The 13,837-nt window shown below is 39.2% G+C and overlaps 1 protein-coding gene across 17 annotated transcripts in view; it reads left to right on the top strand.

Moving 5' to 3' along the window:
• Window positions 1-13,837, top strand: part of LOC138066889 (uncharacterized) — a 512,507-nt gene that overhangs the window by 18,256 nt on the left and 480,414 nt on the right. For 6 of the 17 annotated variants that reach the window (XM_068940384.1, XM_068940378.1, XM_068940387.1 and 3 more), the window contains exon 2: window positions 10,658-10,724. The exons of the other annotated variants lie outside the window; for them this stretch is intronic. The gene's annotated coding sequence lies outside the window, so the exon portion shown is untranslated. The remainder of the gene's footprint in view (window positions 1-10,657; window positions 10,725-13,837) is intronic. 17 annotated transcript variants of the gene reach the window in all.

Raw genomic sequence — 13,837 nt, 5'->3', positions numbered from 1 at the left:
TTTATACTTTAAATATGCCTTTTTCTTAAATTAATTTTCTTGTATTTTCCTCTTCATCCACAATATATATATTTTTTAACACACAGTGGTCTCATGCTAGACAGCGCATATAACCTTCGGGCATGTAATAATTGACTTTTCAGTACTTTCTATTTCCTGCTCTGTCCTTTTCCTCCAGTGCTGTTTTCCATTCGCTTTCACCCTCTGTTTCAGCAATTCTCTTTGCTGAATTCAGACTTTTGATTTTTTTGTGTGGATGTATTTTTGTCGCATTGTCACCTTAATTAAAACTGCAGCTCGATTGTAACCACTGCTGAATTGATTCCAGTTGTGTCCTCTTCTGCTCAAACCCTAGGTGAAGTGGTAATTCCCGCCCTCATGCTTTTATATATTGTTTAAAGAGACAATGCCATCTAAAAAGCTGTTCGACGGGCAAAATTTTAATCTGTGGTCCTGTATTTGTCCACGGAGAAGGCACAGCACAAGAGCGTAGATGCAGGTTTCCCAAGGCCACGCAGGCGCCGCGTTTCGGCGCTGGCCGTTGGCGTGCGCGGCAGGGGCGGGGGGTTTCTCCCCGGCATCCCCCCGTGGTGCTGGCCTGCAAAGCAGAGGATCGCAGAGCCGGTGGGATGGCAGCTCGCCCGCGATGCCGGGCACCTCTGGGCTTCGAGGGGGAAGTACTCTGCGAGGCAGCAGGGACAGAGGCAAATGACTGTCAATATGTTCCTTTGACAGTGTAGGGCATCCCTGCAGTACCGACAGCTGATTTTAGCTATCTTAGGTATGAAACAGAGCTTTGTAGAGTAGTTCATAGAAATCTGAAGTTGTATTTTAACAATAGGGCTCCAGCCTTGCTGACAGAAAAAGTAATTTATTTTGCAGTCCCTTCACATATAATAACACAATCACATATAGTAGATTCTGTCCTTCTGCACTTTGCTATACAGTGTTAATGACTGGCACTTAAATACTTTACAAATTGAATTGCACTTGTGTGAGAAACTGGATTGATAAAATAAATTACTATATCTTACAGGTTAAGGTTTTGGCTCTGCAATTGTAGCTGTAACAAGTTACCGAAAAACCTTTTTATATTTCATTTCACATGGCTCTATTTTACAACTACTCTAATAAAAAATTCTATACAAAAATTGTTTGATATTAATAGTAATCATTAACAACTTGATAGGTTCTTGTTAAATATATTTGCAATACATTCAATCTTATTAAACTCAGCTCTGAGTTGTTTCTTCCAAATATTATAGGTCTTTATGAAGCTAGCAGTATAAAGAAGAGATTTCAAACATTTTCGGCCAAGAATTAGGTTTAGCTTAATGGATCAATTCTTTTCTTATTAAACTGAGTCTGACCAGTGCCAGGTAATACATTCAGCATTGATCTTTGTCTCACCCTGCTGTAGCTTGTGTTCTCTTTATGTACATGAAAAATAAGGTGCCAAGATTGAAAACAATGCCTGTATAATACAAATATAGAATTTTTCAGACTTCCATTCTGCTTATCCTTTCAGTTTGTTATTAATGCCTTGTTCAATGCTTTTCAGAAATGTGGTTTTTTTTAAGGAACTTTTCTTTCCATAAGGGACATTTTTCCTTTTCTGTAATTAAAAAAATAAAATGAATAATAGTAAAAGAAATCCATCTACTACTGACATATGTGAAACTCTTGATGGGGGCATTTCACTCAGTTTTAGAAGGCCTAAGTATATTTGGTCAATGTTTATACGTGTGAGATTTAACGCAGTGAAGTTTAATCCCTAAATGAAGGAACCTCCTTAACAAGTAATCTGAAATGGTGTTCTCCTGGGCTGTCTTTACAAAAACGGTTTGGTTCCATGGGAAGACTGAAAATCATAGGAAACGGGAGATAGATTACCTGATAGTTCGAGTAAAGGTAGAAATTAAGGTGATCTTGATGTTTCTGCTAAAACCCATTTTGGTGCACCTTAAAGTTCAGAGATAGATACTTTCTGAAGGCTGGAATTTGGGGCGAAGCGCTGAGGCGAATTCCATGGGCACTTTACCTTTTTTTTTCATTGGTGCCAAAATTTCATGCTTGCTCCACTGAGACCTTGTTCTTAGTGTGAATTTGTATTTACAAGCGCACCTCAGGTTTCATATATGACTGTGGACCTTTTTCAGCAATCTGAGCGTGTACAGTGGCCAGTTTTTTCCTGAAAACATGGGCATATTGTGTAAGTAAGTCATGCAGAAGTTAATGACAGCATTTTTTGAATCCAGAATTGCTAGAGCGAGTTTGTGAATACAAATAATGGTGAAAGAAAATGACAGCAATAAGTGCAGCGAATGCCAGATTAGTATTTGTAGATTTCTTCATGTACTCCTATGTTTTAAGTGCTTTTCACGTTTTGAAAATGTGAAATATTTGCAAAACCGTCTAGGTATTGAAAAGTGCTTATTGGGCATATCCTGTAAAAAAAATACTGAATCTCTAAAGAAAGGCTTTATTTGGGGATAAAGATGCTATGCCCTTTCTGCATTTGTACTTAAAATCATTATGTCTGTCCTTTGAAGGAATGATTTTGAATATGTTATTGTACAGCTGATAGACATTTAAAACGGGGTTGCCTTTTGGATCTCACAGTATATGTCATCAGATATGGAATCTAGAGCTTCTGCTATAAGTTCATAGACTTCTACCTTTTGAATTAAATGTTTACTGCTTTGTGGACTTGCCCCTCAAAAGCAATTGCGAGCGCTACGTAAATCAGCCGTTCCCTCCTGTAGAGGGCAATGATACACATAGACATGATGTAGTGTGTCATATCAAACCTAACAAGCAACTGAGGCCTGTAAATCCCTCCAAAGTCTATAATACGGCCCGGTGCTAAATATGAATTTACGTGTTTGCTCTCATTCACTGTCCTGAATGCTCATTTAAAGGTGGCTTTTTGTTATATCTAAGTATTTCTGGAGTTAATGAATTACAGAAATTGTTTAAACATTAAGGAGCTGTGACTGCAATTTTCAAAGGAGATTAAAGAGGATCAGTGCTCAACTTCCAGTGAAATTCAATGGATTTGTTTAAAAATCCCAGTGCTTAAATATTTGAAAGAGTATCAGGCATGTTAGTAGAGGGGACTTGCATGGAAATGAACCGGACGGTACATCTGAAATTAATGGGTGCTTTATGACTCAGAATTGCCACAGAACCCTCTGAACCTTATTTATAAAAGTCAGGCATACAGCAGGCTGCAATTCACAGCTGGGGCTGAGTTCAGACTTTTATTATTTTCCCTCATGTCCAAGCTTTACAGTAGTGCTACGTCAATAAGCTTCCATTTTGTGTCTTCTCCTCATAGTCACTCTAACTGGTCCGTCTCTGGTTTTAAGCAAGGATACAGTACCAAGACAGCGTTATTATCTGTGGTAGCTGATTTCTAGATCAATACTGGTAACGTAGCCATAAAGGTTTTGTTGATTCAGCTGAGAAAGCTTGCAGGGACGGATAGGAAGGTACTTCAGTCATCTTTCTCTTGAGTAATGAGTACTTCTCACTCTTCCTGGGAGGGCACAGTAACACAATCTGGCATTTTGACTAACATATAGATGTCACTCAGATTCGTATCTTCTCATTCAGCTCAAGTCTGTCTAGTCCCTCAAGCTCAGCAGACGTAGTGATGCGCATGAGAGCAAAGTAGCTAAAGTTTACCCCAGCTAAAATAAAATCTGTTCTTGTAAGCCAATGATGTCTTTCATGTATCAAAACTATTGTTTTGCCTTTCATTGCAGGTAAACATCTGCTTGATTTTTGCCAGTGTAGTTCACTTTCCCAGCTGTTTTGAATCCGTGCTGTTGGCACAGCCGGGCTGTTCTAAGTTCTGGTGAACATTTCTTTTCCTAAGACTTTTCAGATGTCTGCAAGAGTAGCTCATTTTCAGAAAGGCTGTGCATCCTAGGATTTCCCACTGATTTGGCATTTTTCATTTATTTCAGCTCCTCATTGTTTCAACTTTCTTCATTCTCTTTGAGAATAAGTCCCTGCCCATTGCTGTTGCCAGCAGAATTTTTCCCAGAGACAGAGACGTATTCTCTCTTATGCAGACCTTGTCACAATGGTCCACGTTAGTGTTCTCCAAAGGCTGGCTGATTGTGTTGCTCCTAATTCTGTTGTCCTGTAGCACATTTCTAAAAAATTCTGAAAAGTTAAATCTACAGCACTAGCACAAGAAGGAGAAATTTCATGTTCACTGAACACAAGGTAAGTAAGTAAATGGAGTAAGTAAAAGATGATGTTTCTCCCCTTCTGGGAGTGGGATATATGTCCATAAAATCTATTTAGCTACATAGCCTTGACCTAATCAGTAGAAAATTAACACGTGCTTTTGGCTATTGAACAGAGGCCAGGGATTTTATGTACATGCATTGTAAAGATAATTCTAATGACCTAGCCAAGGAGCGGCTGCAATTTTTTTGTGCTGTTCTTTTATCAGTTGGCTGATAGAGTTGGCTACCAATAGAAAAAAAAGCTTGAGAACGTGAAGCTTTGTAATCTGCGGATTAATAAAAAACAGGAGGGAACGGGAGAAAGTTAAATAGGCTACTCAGGAGACCTTACCAGTGGGCCCGAAAGATCCAAACCTGACTGCCCCTCTTACTAAGTGCTGTCTCCAGGACAGAAACGTCAAAGGTCTCCCATCAGCCAGAAGCAAATTGCAGGAACTCTGTTTTGCCATTCCCACTGTTAGCTCTGGAGCACGCACACGTATAGCTCCGAAATAGGACCAAGCAGTAAACTATTGTTTTGAATACTTAAATCTTTAGAATTTCTTTATTTCCACGCTCTTTAACCTCATTTGTTTAGAGAACAGTTTCTTAAAGTTTTGTGTATGTGTGTGTCTGTGGGACAGGACTGCTTTGTTCTATACTATGGAAATTTGCAGACATCGTAATAGGAATTTGATGCAAAAATCTGGGACTGCAATAGATTTAAATGATTTTGCTTCTAAATCAGAGTTACTGTCTGTCTTTGAACAAATATATGAATGTGGTGGCAGGATACAAATTCTACAAAGCTATTTAAAGAAGATGCATTTCGAATGTGTAGGGGTAGAGCTTTGAGAACAGGTGACAATCTAACTAAGATATCACATATTCTTATGCTTACATTGTTAAAAATCTTCTGTTTTCTGCAGTGCAGAACTTCAATATTTTTCCATTCTGCCTTTATGTAAGGCATATCCTTTTAAATACAATCTAGTCTGTCAAGCTCACAGTACATATGGCTTAAAACTGAAGATCATATTTAGATACAGATTTTTTACGCAAATGAATGAACTGCCATAAATCAAAAATGTATTTGTACATAAACAGAACACATGCATTGCCTAGACTTTTAACCTGATAAATGGCAGACCAATATTGTCCCTTTTCGGACTAAATATTTAATTTGTTAACTAAGCATTTCAGTTGCTTTGATAACAACATATTTCTAGAATTTTTCTAGTTTGCATACAAATCTAGGAGGACAACATACAGGATTAAATCAGCAAAGGTTTCATCCGTGGGCTAGTACTGTGGAGCTGTTGGCTATAGAGCATTTTTAGTCAGAACAATGAAACGAGTCTTTTCTCCTTTTTAATGTGTTGTTAATCCTGCCAGAAATATCTGTCTGCCTCAAACCCTTCTTAAACTCTTACTCCTTGCGTATTTTTTATGTGTATGTACCCACCTAAACATGCATACGTACACGCTCACCAGCTCACCTTCCATTCTGACCTGTAGTCATAGTCTAGTTCCTGTAAGAAAATCACACATCCCAAGTTGCTTATGGACTCTCAGCTAATTTTAAACAAAGGAGTATATCTACATATTCAAAACAGGCTGTCATATGAAATGAATATCTTGGGAATATTGCAACAACTTCTGTAATGAGCTGGGGAGAAAGCCCAGCGGGTTTTGAAAACATTGCTTTTGAGGCTGCATCAGCAAATTAACCTGCTCATTTTAGAGAGGTATACTGTACCTGCTCCTTAAAGGAAAAAAAATTAATTGATTGCCAAATTCTTCTAATATGTACATCCTGTTCACACTGCAATTCAAGGGAGTTCCACCTCAGAGAAGAATTTAGGCCAGCCAGAACTTTAAAAAATCCCAACAGATTTTAAGGTTGAATTTTTTTATATAAAGTTCCAATGAAATTTGTTCTTAAACCTTTCTAAAGAAAATTTCCAATAATATTTTTCTCAAACATTAGTCTTAATTTTGAGCAGGTCCACCCTGTTTTAAGAAACTGGAATTTTTAAGGAAAAGGATCATTAAAAAGTGTTATCCCCACATTAATGTTTTGTTGCTGCTGTTTTGCGGTTTTTGTTTTCCTAGCAGCTCTATCACTGTGCAAATTCAAGCGTTACCTCAATAGGCATAGTCTAAGAAAATAAAAATACGACTATGCCCTCAGTTCTGCTCCCAGACAGCTGACTCTTGCGTGGGGTCAGGATTATTTCTATGTATTTAGCCAGCAGCTTACTCCGCACCTACACTGGTTAGGGGTGCAGAAAAAGGCATGTGTTTCTGGGAGCAGCCAGCCGTTGGGTGGAGCGTGCCGGCCTGCTCTCCAGCCTCGTGCAGAAGGAGGCAGGAACGTGTCTGCAGCTCTGCGAGGTTTGAACAGGAAGGGCCTTTTTCTGCCTTAATGCCTACGCACATGCTTGTGCCTGGGCTGCCATAATTTGGCCCCCTGCACCAAACTCTTTCTTTACAAGAAGTAGGTGTTAAGCTGTAAAAGTGAGCTTTACATAATGTTATGCTTCAGATGATAGTGTCCAGTGTCATCTGATCTTGTATGATTTAAATTAACATGTGCCTACTAACTATTTAAAGGCAATTAGCCATAGATTTTACTCAAAATTAGTCAATGTTAGGAACAATAAGAAGAATAATGAATGTTGCAGCTGGTTGCGTTATTCTTCTATTTATCTGGGTTTTATACAGTCTGTCAACTGCCTTGGAGGCTATACCTTGACCTGTCTAAAATATAATTAATTTTTAAAATATCATAGGTCTGGTAGAGCCTATCCGGAGTTCTGATTAGTAGAAAATCAATTATTAAGCACAAGGGGACAGCTTCTTTTCCAGCTCTGCTACTTAAGTACATAAGGAAAAAGGAACAAAAGAAAAAGGATAATTGTTACCTTGGGTGGATAGTTTAACTGATTGTGATCAGTTCTGAGGTGCTTACTGCTTAAGTGAATGCCCTTTGGGGCGACTTCATTATCTCCACATATACACTAGAATACTGCAAAAGGTTATGTCTGAAATCACTGTAAGGATCAAGTATATACATGTAAGAAGCTCAATATGTTAAGAAATAGATGTAAATAGTTCCTGGAGATGAAGGAAGACATGAGATACTGGCGAAATAATAATTGCAGAGCTATAGATATGTGTCAGGGTAACTGTGAGAATGAAGCTTGAGTGGTGCGTGACATAAGCAGAACGCTATACGTACATGTACAGACATATCCACTGTCTGTAGGCAAGCCTGTATACAGCCTTATCTACTTTCTCCATATGATATTTTAAACAACTTCCCTTAGGAATTCTGAAGTCTTTAAAAGTCAGACTGAAGAGCCTTGGAGACCAGAGTTTTTCCCACGTTGCCTGGCTAAAAGGCCTTCAGCCCTTGTTGGAGTGACCAGCACCCAGGGATTAGGAGACAGCTCACTCACTTCAGTCCCGTCAGCTCCTGGCTTCTCTCCCGAGAGAGCCAGGAAGAGCGTTATCAGGTGTGGTGGTGATGATAAATAATAATGACGACCACACATTAAGAATCGAACCTGGAGCTACCAAACTCAGTTTGTATAGACAAACAGATGGCCATTAGACAGTAATGACCTATGTTTGATCCCACCAAACCACTTCCGTTCTCAAAAGCCAAGGATAACAAATAAGACTGCAGAAGGCTTCTGGAAGTCACTAAGCTTGGGCTTTGTCACACCAATAGGGAAGAAAATGTTTAGCTTTCACACAAAACACCATGCCGTGTTAAACTGCTAGTTCAACTGTCTTTTCTGATACGTAGTTCATGAGAAGACAGCCAGTCTCTTAGGCACCTGGACTTCATAAGTCCAGAATATCTGTTTTAAAGCCAGTCAAATGCTGGTGCAGGTGATGAAAAACTGGAACGTGCCTCCCTCGAGAGGGAACGCTCATTCAGGAAAGGTGCTTACTAGGTGAGTAAGTGCTGAAGAACTTTCCAGGATAGTGAAGGACTTAATGAGAGCCTTATGACTTGGGCCCAGTACAGTTTTAAGAATTTTCCAGTCTGGAGGTGTCTGTCTCTGTAATAATCTGTTTTGAAAGGTCTTCAAAGAATTGATTTTCAGAGTTCTCTGTGAGATGTCTTTTGTGTGATTCCCATCACGGAGGATAAGAGTAAAGCAGCAAGCTGTAAACTGAACGCTGATTCCCTAGGAGCTGTTGACATAGTAGGCAACAGGTACAGAGACAGACATTTTGAGGTAACATTTCTGATATTTTAGGTAATTAATTAGCAAATATGGGCACACCTTTTGTTGGAAGCTGCTGGGTAGGTGTGTTTATGTGTAAAATATCTGAGCCGTAGAGTCTTTCAGAGAAGATGAGATTTCACTTTTACGGCACCGGCACCCGTAACGGCCCGGTGTGCTCCAGGGCGGCGCAGGTGTAGTGGTACTGCCCCTGAGAGCGCAGCCCAGCGGTGCAGGGGCGGCGGGGGCCCGGGCGGCCCTCCCGCTGCGCTGAGCTGCTCCTGGCAGCGAGGAGCCGCGTCGCCTCCCCAGGCGGTCGGTGGCTCCCCCGTGCTGCCGGCCCCGTGGGGGCCCCCTTTGGGGACCGTAAACGTGAGTGGGGGCACGCAGGTGACCAGCTCGGACCCCGGGCACCCGGCACTGTCGAAGAGCAGGTGGGCCGTCTCCCCCGCTAGCAGTTTGCCGCCTTTTCTAGGCCTTTCTCCGAGGCTTTCTGGGTGGCAAAGAAGTCACACCGCCTCGCTCGGTGCCTCACTCCCCTGCGCTCTTCCTCTTGTTTTGGTGAGAAACTGATAACGGCGTGTGCATGCGAGGTGTGCCTCTTGCTACGTATGCGAGGTAGCTTGTGCAGTGAGGCCTCCCCCTCCCTCAGGGTCTCTAGGCATCATGGCAGTACGGTAGAGCTGCATTACGTTTTGAGGGGCTTCATGTCAGACATACAGAAGTTTTCAAAACTACGTGGCCGTCTGATCCCCTTCTTTTTTCCTTATTCTACTACTTAAATACAAGAGAACATGTGCAAAATCATGCAAGTACAGAAACCAGAACGTAAATTCGTACAGCCGCAAAGACAAGGCGCTGTGCCCTATCCTAGCTACGCTCGACACATCCAGTCCATCCATGTGAGACTTATGCTGCGAACAAAAGGTGCGATATTACATCTAAAGACATTGCACCTGTGTATGCCAGGAAACCTGTCTAACACTGAGTGACTTTAAAAGCAGAATATCGATGATGGTTATTAGACAGTGTATCGTATAGTCCACGTACATGATACTGCCTATACTTTTCATTGTCCTGTATGACATCATTAACCTTTCCGAATGTGTTTAAAGGTTTATATGTGTGTATACATACATACACACACACATATATATATATACACACACACACATATATATGTGTGTGTATGTATGTGTTGTATCAAATTTGAGGGGTTATTTGGTCTTGGAAGGGCACTCGAGTGACTTTTGGTGCTGAAATAGTATCTGACTTACTGAGAGGCAGCAGCACTGCTGAGAATATCAATTAGCCTAACATGCATCCATATACAATTTGTACCAATTCAGCTAACTTAATGAAAATTTCCTTTGTGCAGACAGGCTTTCTCATCAAGCTAAACCAAAATAAATTCCAAACAGAAGCAGTAAAATATATTTTACTTAAATATCTCTGCCTGCTTCTGTACTGAATCAGGTTAGTTTAAAGACACACCTTTACGTAAACTAATGTGCCTTTAGATTTAGAGAAACTTTGTGCAACTCAGAATTTTGAACTACTTAAGAACCTAAGTCCTAAACTGGCCCCTGTTTTGCCTTTCAATGCAGAAGTAGGATTGGCCTTCCGGTTGAATCATTTTGAATATTTTTCTAGCTCTCTTTTCAGCCTTTTATATTACCACTTTGTGCAGAAGAGATTTTTAATAAGCAAACAATATGTGTCTAATAAAGCACATTATAGTCTTTTTCGTATTTACCCTTTTTAGAAATCAAAAATGAATGAACAATTAGTTAATCCAAAAAAACCTGCTTATAAAATGAGTGTTTAAACAAACATTCAACTGCAAATATACTACTAAAATAAGTTCAACAATTTAAAAACAATTACAAATCACTTAGAATAGTCATCTAATGTATTCTTAAAGGCAAATACAGATTGTATATTTTTCAAATGGATGGAAAAACTATTCTAACCACTTGACGTCTGAGAAGTGAATGACTGATTGCTTTTCTGGTATTAAACCAGGGGACTGCAAACATTAAAAAAAATCACTAGACCTTGAATTATATCAAAATATAATTGGAATAAAATAATTCAGAAGATAATTCAGTCTTGCTACTAATGTCGTTTACACAGATAGCAATGCTAATATTTTTTCCTTTGTTGTAGACTTAGCCAGTTTAACTCTGTGAGTGCCAACCTGACCCTCTGCATCGTGGACTGTTTCTATTTAAAGGTCAGCTTTTATTTATTTATTTCCCCCCCATAAAACATATGATATTCTTGTCAGTCTCTTTTGTGACCATCAGAAGGATAATGCCAATCCTGCAAGACTCAGAGAATTTCAAAGATTCTTAGAAACAAACATTACGATCTATGTAAACCCACAGTGAGATTTTCCAAAGCACCTAAGAAACTGTAATTGCTAAAAATACATTTGAAAATCTAGTCTTTATTCATTTGGAGCAATTCTGAATAGCTCCTTTAAGGCCATGGGTGTGTTTTATTGAGAAATACTGAAGCAAGAAGGGATGACAGCCTTCCAGATAATGTGTCTGCATATACACTTTCCTTTTTGAGCACTGTTTGTTTCTACAGTCTCCTCTCTATATCCGTAACTGCTTTGCCATGATCAAACTTGTTTGATGCCTGGACTGGTAGCAGAAAACATGAAGTTAACATAGAAGGTAAAAATAACCCCCTTTTCAAATTTGACTGATCAATCAGTCTCCAAGCTGATTTGCCCTGAGTTTCAGAACGAGCTAAGCTGCTGCCCTTTGAAAATCGTGTCCCTTCAAGGAGCTCTGAGTCAGGAACCTAAAACTCAGATTCACAAAGTGACTAGTTGCTTTTGAAAGCTGTGGCTAACACTTAAAGAATTTTCGGTCAGCAAATTTCTGTGCCTGAAGTATAAACAGATGAATGGAAGTTGTTATAAGAATGAAATATTTACTCACTCTGGTCCTGGTCTAGGTCACCTAGAGATCAATGAAAGCATATTGATGTGGTAGGAGGCCCAGGTTTTAAACTGACACGTATATGTTATATGCCAGCATGCATGTAGATCCAAACCCTGCGAACAGCATGCCGTTCTCTGACAGATAAAACATATATTGTTGGTTAGGAAAGGAAGCAGTGAACGCTACAGGATTTTTCTTCTGTTACTAGTTGAAGACCGTATTTGAGAGACATGATATTATCATAATGAAACTCAGAATATTCAAAATCAGGAGAAACATTGTGGTTTCAGCTTCTTTTTGCTTTAAGGAAAATTCCAAGGAGAGTTCAACAGTAGAAAACCATGCAAACCAAAGTGTAACTTATAGACAGGAACTCACAGCTTTACAAGCACACCATCGGTAATTGCACTGGGACAATCCATGGCAGTATGATTATGACATTTTCCCTATTAACTGCATCCTAGCACCAGTGCTCTAGACAAGCATTTTGAATAACAAAATTCTTGTTTTCTTGAGTCTGTCTCATGACAGCAGTCACACAAGGCACCAGAAACCAGCATATCAAGTTGTCATCTTGCCTTTATGTGAGAAAGAGAAGGATTTCTCCAACTGCAATAATTGAGAAGGAGGCAGAAACCCTTATCTTGTATGAAGCGCATGTATTGTTGATAACCTGAGAATTGTCTGTCCGAGGCAGTATTTCCCAGGTCCTACTAAGTTTGGAGGTACCATGCATCTCTTTTTTATACCTTTTCACTTCAAGCAAGTGTAAAAAGAGACCTAAATTTACTTATGATTGAGGGACTCCCCAAACTCTTAATGAATATCCCTCCCTTCATTAGCAGTGCTAAGTGTCTAGCTCCTGTGATTGTTGACAAAGTCTTGAAAACATAAGCCCCACATCAGAAGACAAATAAAAGAACTCATTATTTATTTTCCGTATTTTGCTAATCTCATGATATTGGGCCAGTGTGGAGGGTGAAGTTGTAGTGATTTAAACCATGAATTTTGAATATTTAGGCCTGACAAAAAAAAGGAACTGTTGCAAGGAAGTGAGATGCAGGCATCTTCTCTTTCCTCTGCAGTGTCCCATATAAATAATGAGGTCACATTAACTCTGTTCTTTCAAGAAGGGGTGGTACAGTTGTGAGGTGGAAAAAGACTGAGAGAAGCAGGCATTCCAAAATCCAGGACCCTGCCTTTTCCAAAAGCATGTCTCAAGTTTAAACAGAACATGGCTTATTTAAAATTAGGTTTAAAAAAAGTTTTCCAAAGCACAACAACCCAGTTGATATTTGGAAGTAGTTTTTCTTGGCCTCTTTAGACATTATGTCATATCCTGGGTAGATTAATGAGTACAGAGCATGCTTAAGTTGGCTAATTAATTTCAAAAGCAATGTGGAATTGACTAACAGGTAATTTAATCAAAAAGATAATTAAAACTATTGAAATTATTACATTGTTGTTTAATTAATATTAGTTAATATTGTAATTTTCAAAGTCTAAATTATGCTGATTAAAGGTTTCTCTCATAAATACCAACAAAATTAATTACAAATTAATTAAATTTGCTAAAAGAGTCTCATAATGGACTTCCAGCTATTCTTGATTTTTTCGATAAATAAACATAAGCATTATTAAGTGGTATATCTTCCTGGGGGAGATATTTAAACATGATATGCATATATTGCAAATGGAGGGATTTCCCATGAAAATAGACATGTCCAAAAGCAAAGGATTCCTTCTAGTAAAAGGAGGAAAATAACAGAGCTCAAAAGTAACATTTTTATTTCATTGTTTGGCAAGACAAAATCCTTTCCATTCTGCTTCATCTGAGCTTCCATAAGACATTTAAGATTTACTGGCACATGGCAGTTTTGCATCCTTCCAGCTGTATTGTCTTGCATCATGAAGAACATTTATTGTAAGTGAGGGCACTTCTATAGAAGGAAGTAAAAGGAAGCCCACTTTGATTGTTATTCACGTGTCATAAGAGTTGCAGCAATCACGAGAGACATTTCTTGTGTTGAGATAGTGATGCACACATTTACCAAACCACACTGTCAGTGTACTGGTTGGAAGAGTGCTTTCCACCGGCTCTGCGTTCGGTTAAAACAGAAATGGTGAACCAAGCATGAAGATCAGAGGACTTGTATCCTACGAAGAGCTTTGCACTTACCCAGCTTGGAGGTCTCTCTCTATATTTTCCTTTACCAGAGATAAAGGCATAACATTTAATTACAATAGTGGAAAGCTCTGACAGGTTTTTGCACCTCAAAGACCTTTAAAAAGAATGTAAATATTGTCATGTCAATGTTATAGGTAGAGAAAAAAAGACCAAACAAAACCAAAACCAAAGAAGTGTGCTCTCCTTAGCAAAAACAGAACC

The sequence above is a fragment of the Struthio camelus genome, chromosome 3, assembly GCF_040807025.1.
Source record: "Struthio camelus isolate bStrCam1 chromosome 3, bStrCam1.hap1, whole genome shotgun sequence".
Classification (NCBI taxonomy): domain Eukaryota; kingdom Metazoa; phylum Chordata; class Aves; order Struthioniformes; family Struthionidae; genus Struthio; species Struthio camelus.
This window is presented reverse-complemented; position numbering and strand designations above follow the sequence as displayed.